The sequence below is a fragment of the Leptinotarsa decemlineata genome, unplaced genomic scaffold (assembly GCF_025532065.1).
Source record: "Leptinotarsa decemlineata unplaced genomic scaffold, Ldec_3_MD MMD2_tig00026336_RagTag_RagTag, whole genome shotgun sequence".
Taxonomy (NCBI): Eukaryota; Metazoa; Arthropoda; class Insecta; order Coleoptera; family Chrysomelidae; genus Leptinotarsa; species Leptinotarsa decemlineata.
The window spans coordinates 7,336,180-7,349,804 of NW_027412692.1; the positions used below are offsets into that span (position 1 = coordinate 7,336,180).

Here is a 13,625-nt window from a genome sequence, read left to right on the forward strand (position 1 = left end):
TGGTCAACATCGTTCTCAAAGAAATATAGACCGATAACGCCGCTAGCCCAAAATCCATAACAAACAATACTTTTTCGGGATGCATTTGACGCTCTTGAATCTCATGTGGATTGGTATCGTCCCAAATTCGGTCCATGGTGATTCGGCAAAACAGACTGAATAAATTACAACTAATTTAACAGAAGTAACTTTAACAAGAAGGCCTTTATCAATTGTCAAAGTTCGAAAGTCCCAGTTGGAAGATCCGTTATTATTGTGGTATATTTCTGTAGAAAAAAGTCAAGAGAAGAACTGGAGACGTAGGGAGCAACATCAGATTTTACAAGTCACGATTTTTTTATATTAAAACTCATTAATTACAGTTTATTGTATGATTTTCACTATAAAGGGTTTTACAAAAACCGCGACACGTGTTTCGCTATACAATAGCTTCTTCAAGCATAAGCTAAAAGGTACTTATAAATTACAACCATTTCATACTCTTACCCACCTTTGGGTTAGAGCACCAAATTGAAAAATCCCACCAAATTGCCTGCCGCGAAGGAACGTAGTACCTACGCGGTACAAGGTAGTGATTGTTCACTTCCAACTATGTTTAATTTGATAGGCAGATTCAAAGCAAAATTAAATCTGAATTGAAGGGGTTATATTTTTAGGAGTGATTAATTTTTGGGAAAGAAAGTTTTTGGCTTTCAGATGGAGTAGTAGAAAGCCAAAAACTTTCTTTCCCAAAAATTAAATCTCTTTTTCAATTAATTTGGCTACAGAAAATATTGACCTTTTTCCCACACTAAAACATTTGAAAAAGGAGCTCAATATTGCTTCTGTTAATTATTTTAAATACCAATCTTAAATTCGATGATTATCGCAGTCGTTTGAGAAGAGATTTTAAGCCTTTGAAACCAAAAAACAAACTATACAAATTTTTATAAATCCTGCGAATATTCAGTTGTAACTCGTTGAACTGCAAAATCACGATATGTCAAAAAACATTTTTGCCAATAAATTGTCTTCGAAAGCACAAAATTCTTCAGAAAATTTTGCAGATTTCTGGAAATTGGTACCAAAAGCAAAATTTCCAGCAATAGCTGACCTGGCGTTACAGTTTTTAAGTAGTTTTGGATCAACATATGTTGTGAGAAGGTGTTTTCAGACTGTAGTGATTTAAAAATAAATACTGCACATCCTTAACTGAGGCACCATGTTTGTGACTTGTTGTTATTATCATAATCGGATTTTTCGCCAAACATAGGTAGATCTAAAGTTAGTGGGTCTATTCGACCCTCCACCGAAACCCACAAGGGTTTATTTTTGCTTGTCGTAGCATAAGTAAATTATTAAAAGACAAACAATGCCAGAAATCACATTGATTGTAACAACTACTTAGTCTAGATTTAGATTTGAGAAAATACATACTTGAGTTCAATTTTCTTTCTTTATTTAGCTGCTGAATTTTAGCTTAAGATACTCTCTGTTTGTTCATAATATAACCTAATAAACAACAATTTTATTTTATTTCTTAATATTACGATTTTATTGCGCATGTCCTGAGAGTAACTGAAATAGGAATTGTCAGTGAGCCGTCGTGAAGTCTGAATCCACCGTTGAGCAGTCTTGCTCTAACCTATTACCAGTGTTGCCAACTGAATGAACTATAAAGTCGCTACACATGAACCAAAATACCGCTACACTGCTTCATATTCCGCTACACTTGTATATCTGACGCAATAAGTTCGCGCATGCGCTATATCCAAAATTAAATACCACAAAACTGAACTGTCACTAATGTCAAGAATCAGGATTATGCTAATTTTCAACCGCGCAACTATAGTCTATTTCAAAAGAGTGTAGAGTAATAAATCATGAAGTGTCATAAAATTTGCCTGAATTTCGTTGTCGTCCATGGGCGTAGGCAAATCTTAGGATTATTAAACTTAATAATTAAAGTAAATTAAAAATTACAGACATAGATAATAATAAAAGGCCATTTTTGGGAAGTAATTTGGTCTAAAACTAAGTACCTACATGTATTTAGGTAAGTAAAATTTCTTAAAAAAAGATTAAGATTAATTTTAGTGGTTCTTGTAAACTTATTTAATATGCAATTTGGGTTCATATACTTGAGCATGATTTCTCAAAAAAAGGTTAACACTTAGTTCCGAGGTGCCATGTCATTATAATAATCCCTTTTTGACCCTGCCCACCAATCATGCAATACCTATTAAACCCAGGTAATTAAGAAAAAGGGTTTAAATATATTATAATGGTGTATAAATAAGAAAATTTTTTATCTTGATGAGACGTGGATAAACGAAGGTTATATAGTCAAAAAAATGTGGCAAGATAAAAATATAACAAGTTCTCGCCAAGCTTTCATAGAAGGCCTTTCGACGGGTATTGAAGTGCCTTCGGGAAAAGGGAAGAGGCTTATAATTGCTCACATTGGAAGCGAAGACGGATTTTTAAAAGAAGGTTTGTTAAGCTTTGAGTCGTGCCGGACGGGAGATTATCATGAGGACATGAATTCGGATGTCTTCGAAGACTACTTCGGGGAAATGTTAAAATTTCTTTCAGCTGATTCGGTCGTGGTTATGGATAATGCAAGCTACCATTCAAGGCGCTTAGAGAAGGTACCAACTTCAGCTTGGAGAAAGCAAGAAATTATTAACTGGCTGTCAAATAAAGGTATTCAGTTTGAGACGAATTCAGTAAAGAAGGAACTACTAGCCATAGTAAAACAACATAAATCTCGCTTCATGAAATATGCCGTAGAAGATGTAGCAGAAAAGTATAAAGTAACTGTGCTGCGCCTACCGCCATATCATTGCGAATTAAATCCTATAGAACTTATATGGGCACAAGTTAAAGGATATGTTGCAAGGCACAATACCACATTTAAAATGAAAGATGTCAAGGTATTGTTTGATCAAGCCATTATGGAAATCACATCAGAAAACTGGCAAAAAGCAATCCAGCATGTTTTAAAAGAGGAAGATAAAATGTGGGAACTGGACAACTTGGTCGATCAGGTGGTTGACCCTATAATTATAACACCAGGGGATGATGACAGTTCTTCGGATGAAGACTATACTGATGTAGAATAATTTAATTGAATTGTAAATATACTGTAGCGGGATAAGCAATCTGGACAGAGACCAGTGTATCAGTGACAGTGACACTTTTGCTTAGGTTAGGGTTTAGAATTGAGGGTAGTCTGAATAATTATTTTCTCGGAAGGTTCTCGAAAATTGTACCTAGTAATCTCTAGAACATTCAATTAGGGTATAAATAGAGTGTTGTTAAACGTTAAGGGAAGTTCACAGTTTTAGTATTGTTCAAGTGTCAAATTGTAATAACGTATCCAGTAAAGTTCTTGTCGTTTTTGTGAATAAATTGATTTAAAGTCCCCACAAGTGTTTCAATACGTAAAGTTCGTTCGTGTGTGTTTGTGAGTATTTCCCGATTTCGGTTCGTATATATTTTATTGTTACATTTTATATTTTTTTAATAACACTGTTCTGCTGTATTAAATTTTTATTTCCTTTAATATAATTTTTATGAATGCATATTCTTTTGGCAATTATCCCACTAGCGCGCCTCTGGCTCAGTATTTATCCGTCGATAACAATGGACAAATCCCTTAAAACAGGGTGATACCTACCTGCTCTTTATGAAACGACATAATTTTGCAATGCGGACTAGGGAAGTGACAGAATTTATTGACGGATCACCCTGTAGCGCTTTTGAATACTTAATGAGATTTTATTACTCTACACTCTTTTGAAATAGACTATAGTAGATGGTTCCCAATTTTCTAAATTTACCGCAGTTAATTTTTGAAAGCTATCGTCTCGATCAAATCTTTTTTAGCTTGAAATGATTTTGAAAAGTAAAAATAAATATCAATTTGAACGATCATTCACGACAGGTTTAATCCATCCTTTCAAGTCGGAATCAGCTTGTTTTCAAGGTTATTTTCGAGACTTTTTGTATTTTTTGAACATGTTCGTTCCCGTCAATTTCAACTGCGGTAGCTTTTTCGCTCAAGCTACAATCAGATGAACTATCTTCCATTTCCACTATAATTTGTTCCATTTCCATGTAATGTATAATACTCCAGACAGTTGAGACTTTTAGTTTCAATATATTGGAGGTAATATGGTTTATGATATGAATGAAAATATCCAAAAATATTCTTCTGTTCCATCATATAATGGCCAAATGGCCTCAGCTACTAAGACTATAACGTATTGACGGTGCATTCAATTATTCAAGTGTCAGCTGTCAGCTTCAAGTGCTGTGTCCACTGCCTCTTCTTTTTTCATATTTTTTCAATATTATTTGTAGAAAATTCCGCTACTTTATGTTCAAACCCGCTACGCCGCTACAGTCGAGTAAATTCCGCTACGGTTGGCAACTCTGTCTATCACCTACTCGTATGCCTACTTTATAATGAATGAATCTACCTAAAAAGGTCAGGTATGAATTCATTAACTATATGAATACATTTTTCGAAAGTAACGTAAATATTTTTACCTGGAAGATTCAATAATGGCGAATTATTCAATTCAGTTTGATCGTTCATAGGATATTAAGCGTTTTTGAATTTGTTTATTTTCATTCTCTCCAGGTTTAAGTTTCAAACCTTTCTTCTGGAAATGTATTCATGGTTGAACTCATGTCCCTCTGTGATTAAATGAGTGGTATATGTGGAATTTATTTTTCTATTCTGGAAACTATTTTTGTGTTCCTTAATGCGGGCTTTAAACGTTCTTCCAGTTTGACCTATATAAAACATCGGACATGATCCACATTATAATTGTTACACTCCTGCTTTTTCTGAAACTGGACTTTTATCTTTATTATTTTTAATGTGCATGCCTGAGTTGTTGTTGGTTTTGAAAGCAATATTTACTTTGTTGTGCAAAAAATCTGAAATATTTATAAATGGTTGACCGTAGTAGGTTAAGGTTCTATAACTTTTATCCTCTTCTCTTCGAACTGGGTAAACTTCTTTCAAAGCTTGGCTGTATAAGTTTTTTGATGATAAAGAATGTTATTAGACTGTTATCGTAATCATTGTTGACCGCTATTTGCTTTATTGTGTTCAGTTCTTTATTGAAATTCGCCTCTGACAAGGAAGTTATTGTATAGCGAAACACGTGTCGCGGTTTTGTGAAAATCATGCAATAACCCGTATTAATTAGTTTTAAAATGGCCAGTTCTATTCAATTATTTTTGTATTTCCTCCACAATTTCGAATTGTGTACTTGGAATTGTCGTGGACGTAAAAGTGTGTTCTTCTGAGAACTTGGGTGGGGAGTTTTTGTCGGGAAGCCATGTACAAACGTAGTTTATATATTTTCGAGAATCAATTGTGGAAGTGGTTTGCGTAACCGAAACAACCACGAGAAAGAAATGGTAATTAAGTCTTCTAATTAATACCCCGATGGCGGTTTTGAAAGCGGCGGTTCTTAGAAAAAAGAAACGTTCGGTGTGAAGACTGAAAGGGAAGCGCCCACCCGCTTCCTCTGATTAACAATGCCGCTTGACGACACATCCGTTTTACATATCCGCCTCGTACGTGATCAGCCGAAGACGCACAGTGTGTGCGTTTTTTTTTAACTACTCGAGCGGAATTTTCTTTTTCATTTATTAAGTATCTTTTCTTATGTTGAAAAAGAAGGAGTCTGAGTTTGAAACTAATTCAAAGTGTCACAATAGGCCTTTTCATCACAATTTTTATGCGCATGCTTGAGTATCAGCCATCTTTTTCGTACTGTTTTTTGTAAACAACCATGTGAAAGAGCCCGCAACTCATGTTTTAAAAATTATAATACAGTTTGTAACAACGAAAACTCAACAGAGCCGTTTTTGAATTTAAAAAGTAAGATTTTTAAAAAAAGCTCGGACGCGTCGATTTCTAATTAAAGGGGGACACCTTTCAGACTAATCAGATTTTTTGTAGTACGCACCCCCTCGGAGGGGGTGCGTACTACTTCAACTGTGCACATCACAGTTGAAGATCCTGGCTGGATTTTGAATCATTTTTTCAAGAAGTGGATCATACAAATAAAAAAATGCTGCAGCGTTTTCTCTGGTAAATGATTTAATGCGCGAATTCTTTGTACCTTGCAATAATTCTAGAAAACCATTTCTTCCCAGCACTTTCTTTTGCCACGCTAAGTGGATTTTTTATATTACTAGCCATTCATAAGCTGTATGCCAATCTGCACACGCCTTTTCGAGTAATTCCGAGAAAATTTCTTTTCATTTCTAAGCAGTGATTTGCGAGCAATGTCTTCAGGCGCTTCCTTCATCTTTACGTACCTTTCTAACGCCGTTTGAGGTATACCGTGGGTCTGTGCACTCTTCTTGTAGTTCATTTTGCCTTGCCGAACAGCTAAAATTGCTAAAATCATTTGTTCCTTGTTCCAAACTTCTCGTTTTTTTAGGCATCCGAAAGAAAATACTTTAGTTTTATACGGAAAAGTACACAGTCCCCTAATATGGGGTACCCCAAATTAGAAATTGATGGGTACCCCATATTACGACCAAATTAGATTTTTGAAAGGAGAATGTTTTTGAAAAAACTGTGATGTTTTCTTGAAAACCAAAACGCAACACGAGTTTGCTCCAAAACGTGAATGGGCGCTTTCTAGGAAGTCGGTGATTACTTTTTAATGTTCACAATAGGTGTCGGAACAAGTACTTGCTTAAAATTGAACTATCCCATATTAGGCACTACCCCCATATTATTCGACTTTCCTCTACACCAGTGGTCGCCAACCTGTCGATCGCGAGCTACCGGTAGCTCGCGGAGGCAATTCTGGTAGCTCTCACAACGATTTTAATTTAAAAAATACAAACTGCAAAAATCAGAGAAGCTTCCGAAAATTCCACAAAAAATCTAATTGTCATAATTAAACATAAACAGCGGCAACGTTGCGGTGAGCGATCTGCCGCTGACGCCATCAAGCCAGAATCGGCTAGAACCGACCAGCCGGACCAGCGCGTTAGTGTTCGAGAACGATCTGGATTGCTTTGAACGGGATTAATACGCATGGCGCGGCGACATTGCGCTTAGTTTAAAACTGAACTCGTAACCAACGTCCAGCGGTTGGGTTAGTAGAGAACAACAAAAATAGTATTATGGCAAGCAGTTGTAAGAAGGTAAAGACATACCACTTTCATTCGGAATGGGAAGAACAATACTTTTTTACAGAAGTTAAAGATAAAAATGTGTGTTTGTTATGTCATACTTCGGTCTCCGTTGCAAAAAAAGGAAATATTGAGAGACATCATAAAACTGTACATTCTAATTTTGAAAAATCATTCCCACTGCATTCTGCCGCCAGAAAGGAGAAACTGAAACAGTTAAAAAAGCAGTTAATTGGACAACAATCAATATTTTTAAGAAAGTCGACAAAAATAAGGCTGCAACTGAAGCATCATACCGTGTGTCCCAGATAATTGCACAAAAAAAGAAACCTTATGAAGACGGGGAAATGATAAAACAGGCGTTTTTAGAAGCTGCTGATTCGTTATTTGCCAACTTTAGAAATAAAGACGAGATAGTTTCAGCTATAAAATCTATGCAACTTTCTGCTAATACAGTGATGAGACGTGGAGAAGAAATGAGCAATGATATTTTTTTACAGTTAAGAACTGACTTAGATAACTGTGTTTATTTTTCACTTCAACTGGATGAATCAACAAATGTCGTTGACACTGCCCAGATGGCCGTGTTCGTCAGGATGGTTTTTAGTGATTTTACGATTAAAGAAGATCTTTTGAAGTTCATTCCACTGAAAGGACACACTACTGGACATGAGTTGTTTTCTCATTTAAAAAATATTATTTCTTCCGAGAAAATTCCAATATCGAAAATGGTAGGCTTGACAACCGATGGCTCTCCAGCTTTGGTGGGTTGTGATAAGGGTCTGGTGGCGTTATGTCGTAAAGATGAAACTTTTCCGCAATTTCTCTGTTACCACTGCATTATCCATCAGCAAGCATTATGTGGAAAATTCCTGAAACTAAACAACGTTATGAAACTGGTGGTAAAAATTGTGAACCAAATTAGAGCTCAAGCGTTACTCCTTCACTCTGAAGTCCGATGGTTAAGTAGAGGACGGGTGCTGAAACGTTTTAATGATGTCGTATCTGGCATAGTTCAATTTTTCAAACAACGCGATGAACTGACTCCGGAACTAAAAAATTGCATCTGGCTTAGAGATTTTGGTTTTCCCGTGGACATTACAGAGAAATTAAACGAACTCAATTTGCAGCTTCAGGGGAGAGACAAAGAACTAGCGGAAATGATTTCTGAAAGAAAAGCATTTATCAAAAAGCTGGAGTTTTGGGAACAAAACCTAATTAACAGCGATGCCAAGCATTTTCCTATTCTTTCAGAAAAAATATCTCAAAATCCATTAGAACCCTATGACAACAAATATCATGTAGAAATAATTTCTACCCTGAAGAATAACTTCGAAAATCGTTTTGAGGATTTCAATGAAATGGCTTTAGTAGCGCAGTTTGTTGTTTCACCCTTTATGGAAATGATATCCAACAGTTTGCAACTTGTGTTATGCAGAACTTTGGCGAAGACATCGCTGCAACAGAAATGGAAGTCATTGAGTTTTAAAATGATTTAGCCTTAAAATCGTTAGTCTCAAGTACTGAATGTATCTGGCCTATTGTAAGTAAAGACAAATATTCAGTTCTATGCCGTGTTGCCTTGAAAGTGAAAGCATTATTCAGTTCAACCTATTTGTGTGAATCTTCTTTTTCCAATATGAAGTTTATTAAGAACAAATATCGCAATCGACTTACAGATGAACATTTGGATAATTGTATTCGAATGGCTGCATCAAATTATACTGCAAACATTAAAAAAATAATCGATGAGTCTGAGTGTCAGCCTTCTCAATGAACGTGCTTTTTTATTTTTCAATGTTTATGTTCATGATAGTGCGTTACTTTTTTGTTGTTATTATTAACTATTTTTAAATCATACGTGACATGCCGTTGTGGCTGGATAAAAGTTTGTGTTTATTTTTAAAACACCTTCGCTTGATAGGTAGGAATGTAGCTCTGAACAAGTACGTACTAGTAATATTAGTTATTTTGTTATTAGTTTCTTATTAGTACCTATGTATTATGTATTACCAGTTAAATAGTAAAATAAATACATATAATGATAAATTAACTGTGGATTATTTCATTTACGTTGCGTTACGTGGCTTCCGTGTGGGTAGCTCGCTGTTTATTCCAAAATTAACAAAGTAGCTCAACACATTGAAGAGGTTGGCGACCACTGCTCTACACTCTACATTCTTCTCTTTCCTCTGCGGAGAGCTGACGAGTACGTAGATAACCTACATGTTATCCACATATTTTCTTGTATAATTCTCAATGAACGCAGTCAAATAACCTACAAAAGTTTTTTTATTAGGTAATTTTTCTAGAAGTAGATTCATCTTTTCTCGTGCATTCCTAAACAGATTATAGTGTTCATCCCATTAAATCTAAATGACCGTCACGCAAAGTCCCCAGCACTACAAATATCCCACCGCCAGTGACTTACACTCGCTAGAAATCTCGGAATAAATTAAAAGAGATGAATTATAAACCAGTTGACGCTAGAAAGGTCTATTACAACCGAAAATTACGTATTGTACGTACGCGTTTGTAAGTAGGATGTAATATATGGCATTTTTAATATTCACGCAGTATTTATTGAGGATGTCCATAATGATCGGATACGAGGTTGTTGAAAAAATAAATATGATCGCGTTCGTCAAGTGGTGATCTACCAAAATGGTAGTTATTTCCGATTTCGACTATCACAAGTTTAGTAGTATAAAAAGAGTCGAGTATTTAATAATAATAATAATAGCATTATGCCAGAATAAAATTAACGATCAATAAACTCAAGTTCCACTAAACGTAACACTAATCATAGTCTAATCAACAAGTTCAAAAACATGAAAAATAGAGATAAAGGTCCTGAAAATATGAGCGATACTTCATTCGATTCGGAATCACCTCTAGAAAAATGTTTTTGAAGGATTTTGGTGCAGGTAAAACATTGCAATTGTTATTACCAAAATAAGATTAAAAAAATGTATTTAGTTTTTCGTTAATAACTCAAAAAATATTAATATTCAACCAATTATGAAAAAATCTCGTTAAAGAAGAGGAAATTTCCGATAAAAAAGTTTCGACTCCCGAAACTCTATCTCCATTATTCATAATTTTAATTTTAAGAGAGTTTATCAAAAGAAATAATTTTTTTATATCATAAAATGTCATTTTGAAATTTTGAAAAAATCTAGTATCTTCTTAACACTTGAATGAATCGAGTCCCGTAGAAAAAAAGTTTCATCACCATTTTTCAAAAAGTTATTCAATTGTTAACTAACAAATTTTTTCCCAACTTTTTGAAAAATGGTGATAAAACTTTTTTTTACAGGACTCGGTTCATTCAAGTGTTGAGAAGATACTAGATTTTTTTCAAATTTTTAAAATGACATTTTATGTTATAAAAAAATTATTTCTTTAAACTCTCTTTAGCGACAGCGCGCGCATGCCGTAACAGCCGCGCGGAACCCTATTTTCAACGTCAAATTAAAATTATAAATAATGGAGATAGAGTTTCGGGTGTCGGGACTTTTTTATCGAAAATTTCCTCCTCTTTAACTTTTTCAAAATTGGTTAAATATTATTATTTTTTGAGTTATTAACGAAAAACTAAATACAATTTTTTTAAATCTTATTTTGTTAATAACAATAACAATTTTTTACCTGCACCAAAATCCTTCTGAAACATTTTTCTAGAGGTGATTCCGAATCGAATGAGCTATCGCTCATATTTTTAGGACCTTTATCTCTATTTTTCATGTTTTTGAACTTGTTGATTAGACTATGACAGCAACACAAACCATACGTAACCCTGCGCTGAAAATTCCCGGGCATAAGAAAGAAAACGCGTTTTTTTTTTGTTCAAAATTGGCTTTATTCGTCGACCTGATATCCAACAAGAACAACACAGTTATTCCTGCGCTGCTCTAACATTTCAATAGCACTTTTGTAGAACGATTTATCTTTCGCCTCAAAATAGGTATCAGTTTCAGCAATAACCTCTTCTTTCGAGTGAGATTTCTTACCACTGAGCATTTTTTTGAAGTCTGCAAACATCCAGTAGCCGCTGGTAGCCAAATTTGGTGAAAATGGTATATGTGAGAGCAATTCGAAGCCCATTCCATGCAATTTTTCCATCGTTTTCATTGATTTGTGACACTGTGCATTGTCTTGGTGAAGCGGCACTTTCTATTTCTTCAAATGGGATCGTTTTCTGCACAATTTTGGCCTTCAAACGCTCCAATAATGCTATATAACATTCACTGTTGATGGTATCTCCCTTCTCAAGATGGTTGATGAATATTATACCATTCCCATTCCAAAATACTGACACCATAACATTGCCAGCCGACTGTTGCGTCTTTGCACACTTTGGAGTCGGTTTACCACGTAGAGTCCACTCAGTTGACGATCGTTTTGATTCCTGGGTGAAGTATAGATCCATGTTTCATCCATTGTCACCTATTGACGTAAGAACTCCGGTTAGAATCATCAAGACGTTCTTGTTTTTGGTCAACAGTGAACTCGCGCGGCATCCATTTGGAACAGAGCTTTCTCATAGTCGAATGCTAATGTAATATTGTTGTTTCTGATGGAGCGGATACCTTATAACACTTTTCAAGCCAATGCTTCACTTGAACGGTATTTTCTTTACACGTTTTATATTAACTTCACCTGTATGCATGTATGTATGTTTGTTTGTTTGTAATTTTCAAGCTCGGGAACTGTATTGACAGAATTATCGACATTATTGCTTGATCTATTCGCGGGCGGATGGCGCTGTACGTAACCTTCTTGTAGGTTGTTCAAAAGAAAACCAAAATAAATAATTATATTTTAAAAAACTAAAAGACGCGCTTTTAAAGAACATCGAACTAAAAAGTTAAAAATATGTTTTTTAAAAAAAGCTTAAAACAATAACGACCGAAAAATACTAGAATTATTTTGAGAAAAACGTGGGCGTTTTGTGCCATATTTTTTGTATATCAAGCGCCCGTCACTTTGTTCACAATAATCTAGTATTTTTCGATCGTTATTGTTGTAAGCTTTTTTAAAAAAAAATTTTTTACTCTTCAGTTCGATGTTCTTTGAAAGCGTGTTTTTAGCACTTTTAGCACAATAACTCACAAACTCATGAGTATAATATCACGAAATTTCAACAGCTTTCTTCTGAAGGTTTGTACTAACTGAAAAAAAATGCAATAAGATCAGCGCCATCTATGTGTTAGGCCCAAGACTCTTCAGCCCATTTAGTACTTCATAAAATATAAATTCATCTATTGAATATGCACAGTTGGGACGGCGAAAGAATACACATCGTCATCAATAAATTACGCGATTAAACACATTCTTTTCTATAGCATCTTTCTCATCTGCCAGTAAAGAAAGATGCACTCTCCTGCAAGCGAAAGAAGGTGAACTTGCAGAAGGATTGAGTTCAGAACAAATAATAACTCAAGCACATTCATTAAAAACGATGAAGAGAAAACGTCAGTGTCACAAAAATTTATATTTGCCAAATGGGGAGAACTTTTTCCGAGAGAATTAAAGAACATATAAGCAGTTTCTTGAATGGAAAGACCAATTCCACATCTGTATCTGTAGAGTAGGGATGTGGGCCCACAGCACTTAGGCCACATGTGACCCATTGTACATCCTCCCAAGGAGCTGTCCTCATAGGTCATCGTCCATCCTGTCCGTTCCAAGAAGGTGGACAGGTCTCTGGGAGACATCTCCCAGGTGTAGGCCAAGACTCGCCAAACACACACTCTCTTATTGACTATAACTCCGGACATTTGCACAAAACATGCCTGACAGTTTCATCTTCCTGTTCACACATCCTGCATAGAGGTGTGTCCACTAGCTCCAAATTGTGGAGGCGTTTCTTTAGTTGACAGTGGCCAGTCAGAAATCCTACTGTTTAGCGTAGATTTTTCCTGGTTATCGCCAGATATTTCTTCGGCGCCAGCTTCTCAGGGTCGTCCAGGGTGATCCCATACCATCATCCCATCTCTTCAGGGATTGAGCATGGGTGTGACGTTTGGCTAGTTCCGCAATTGTCGAAGTCATCAGGCCGTACGTGCCACTAGGTCCTAAAATTCTTAGTCCATCCGCTTCCTTGGCTAAAGACTCGGCAATGCGATTACCTTTACTCATGTCGTGCCCTTTAACCCACCTCAGAATAATGTTATTATCTACCGAGCTATTGGCTAAATCTTGGTGATCAATTCCACATTTGCAAACCATCTTTGAGCAGAAGGGCATGAGTTCAATCACAACTATGATGTGGTACATTCAGAAGAGAAATGTTTGAAACTCAATTTTTTAGAATGTTCAGAAATTGATAAATTTAAGAATTCGGGTCATGTACTGAATGACCAAATAGAATTAAATAACTGTGGAAACTGGTAATTAACTGATACATAAGCTTAAGTAATTTCATTCTCAATGTTTCTTATTTTTCTACCGTTTGTGAA

At 35.5% G+C, this 13,625-nt stretch overlaps 1 protein-coding gene across 1 annotated transcript in view; it reads left to right on the top strand.

Annotated features, from left to right (window-relative positions):
* The window catches only part of eIF5B (eukaryotic translation initiation factor 5B), a 57,583-nt gene that overhangs the window by 25,219 nt on the left and 18,739 nt on the right, over positions 1 to 13,625 (top strand).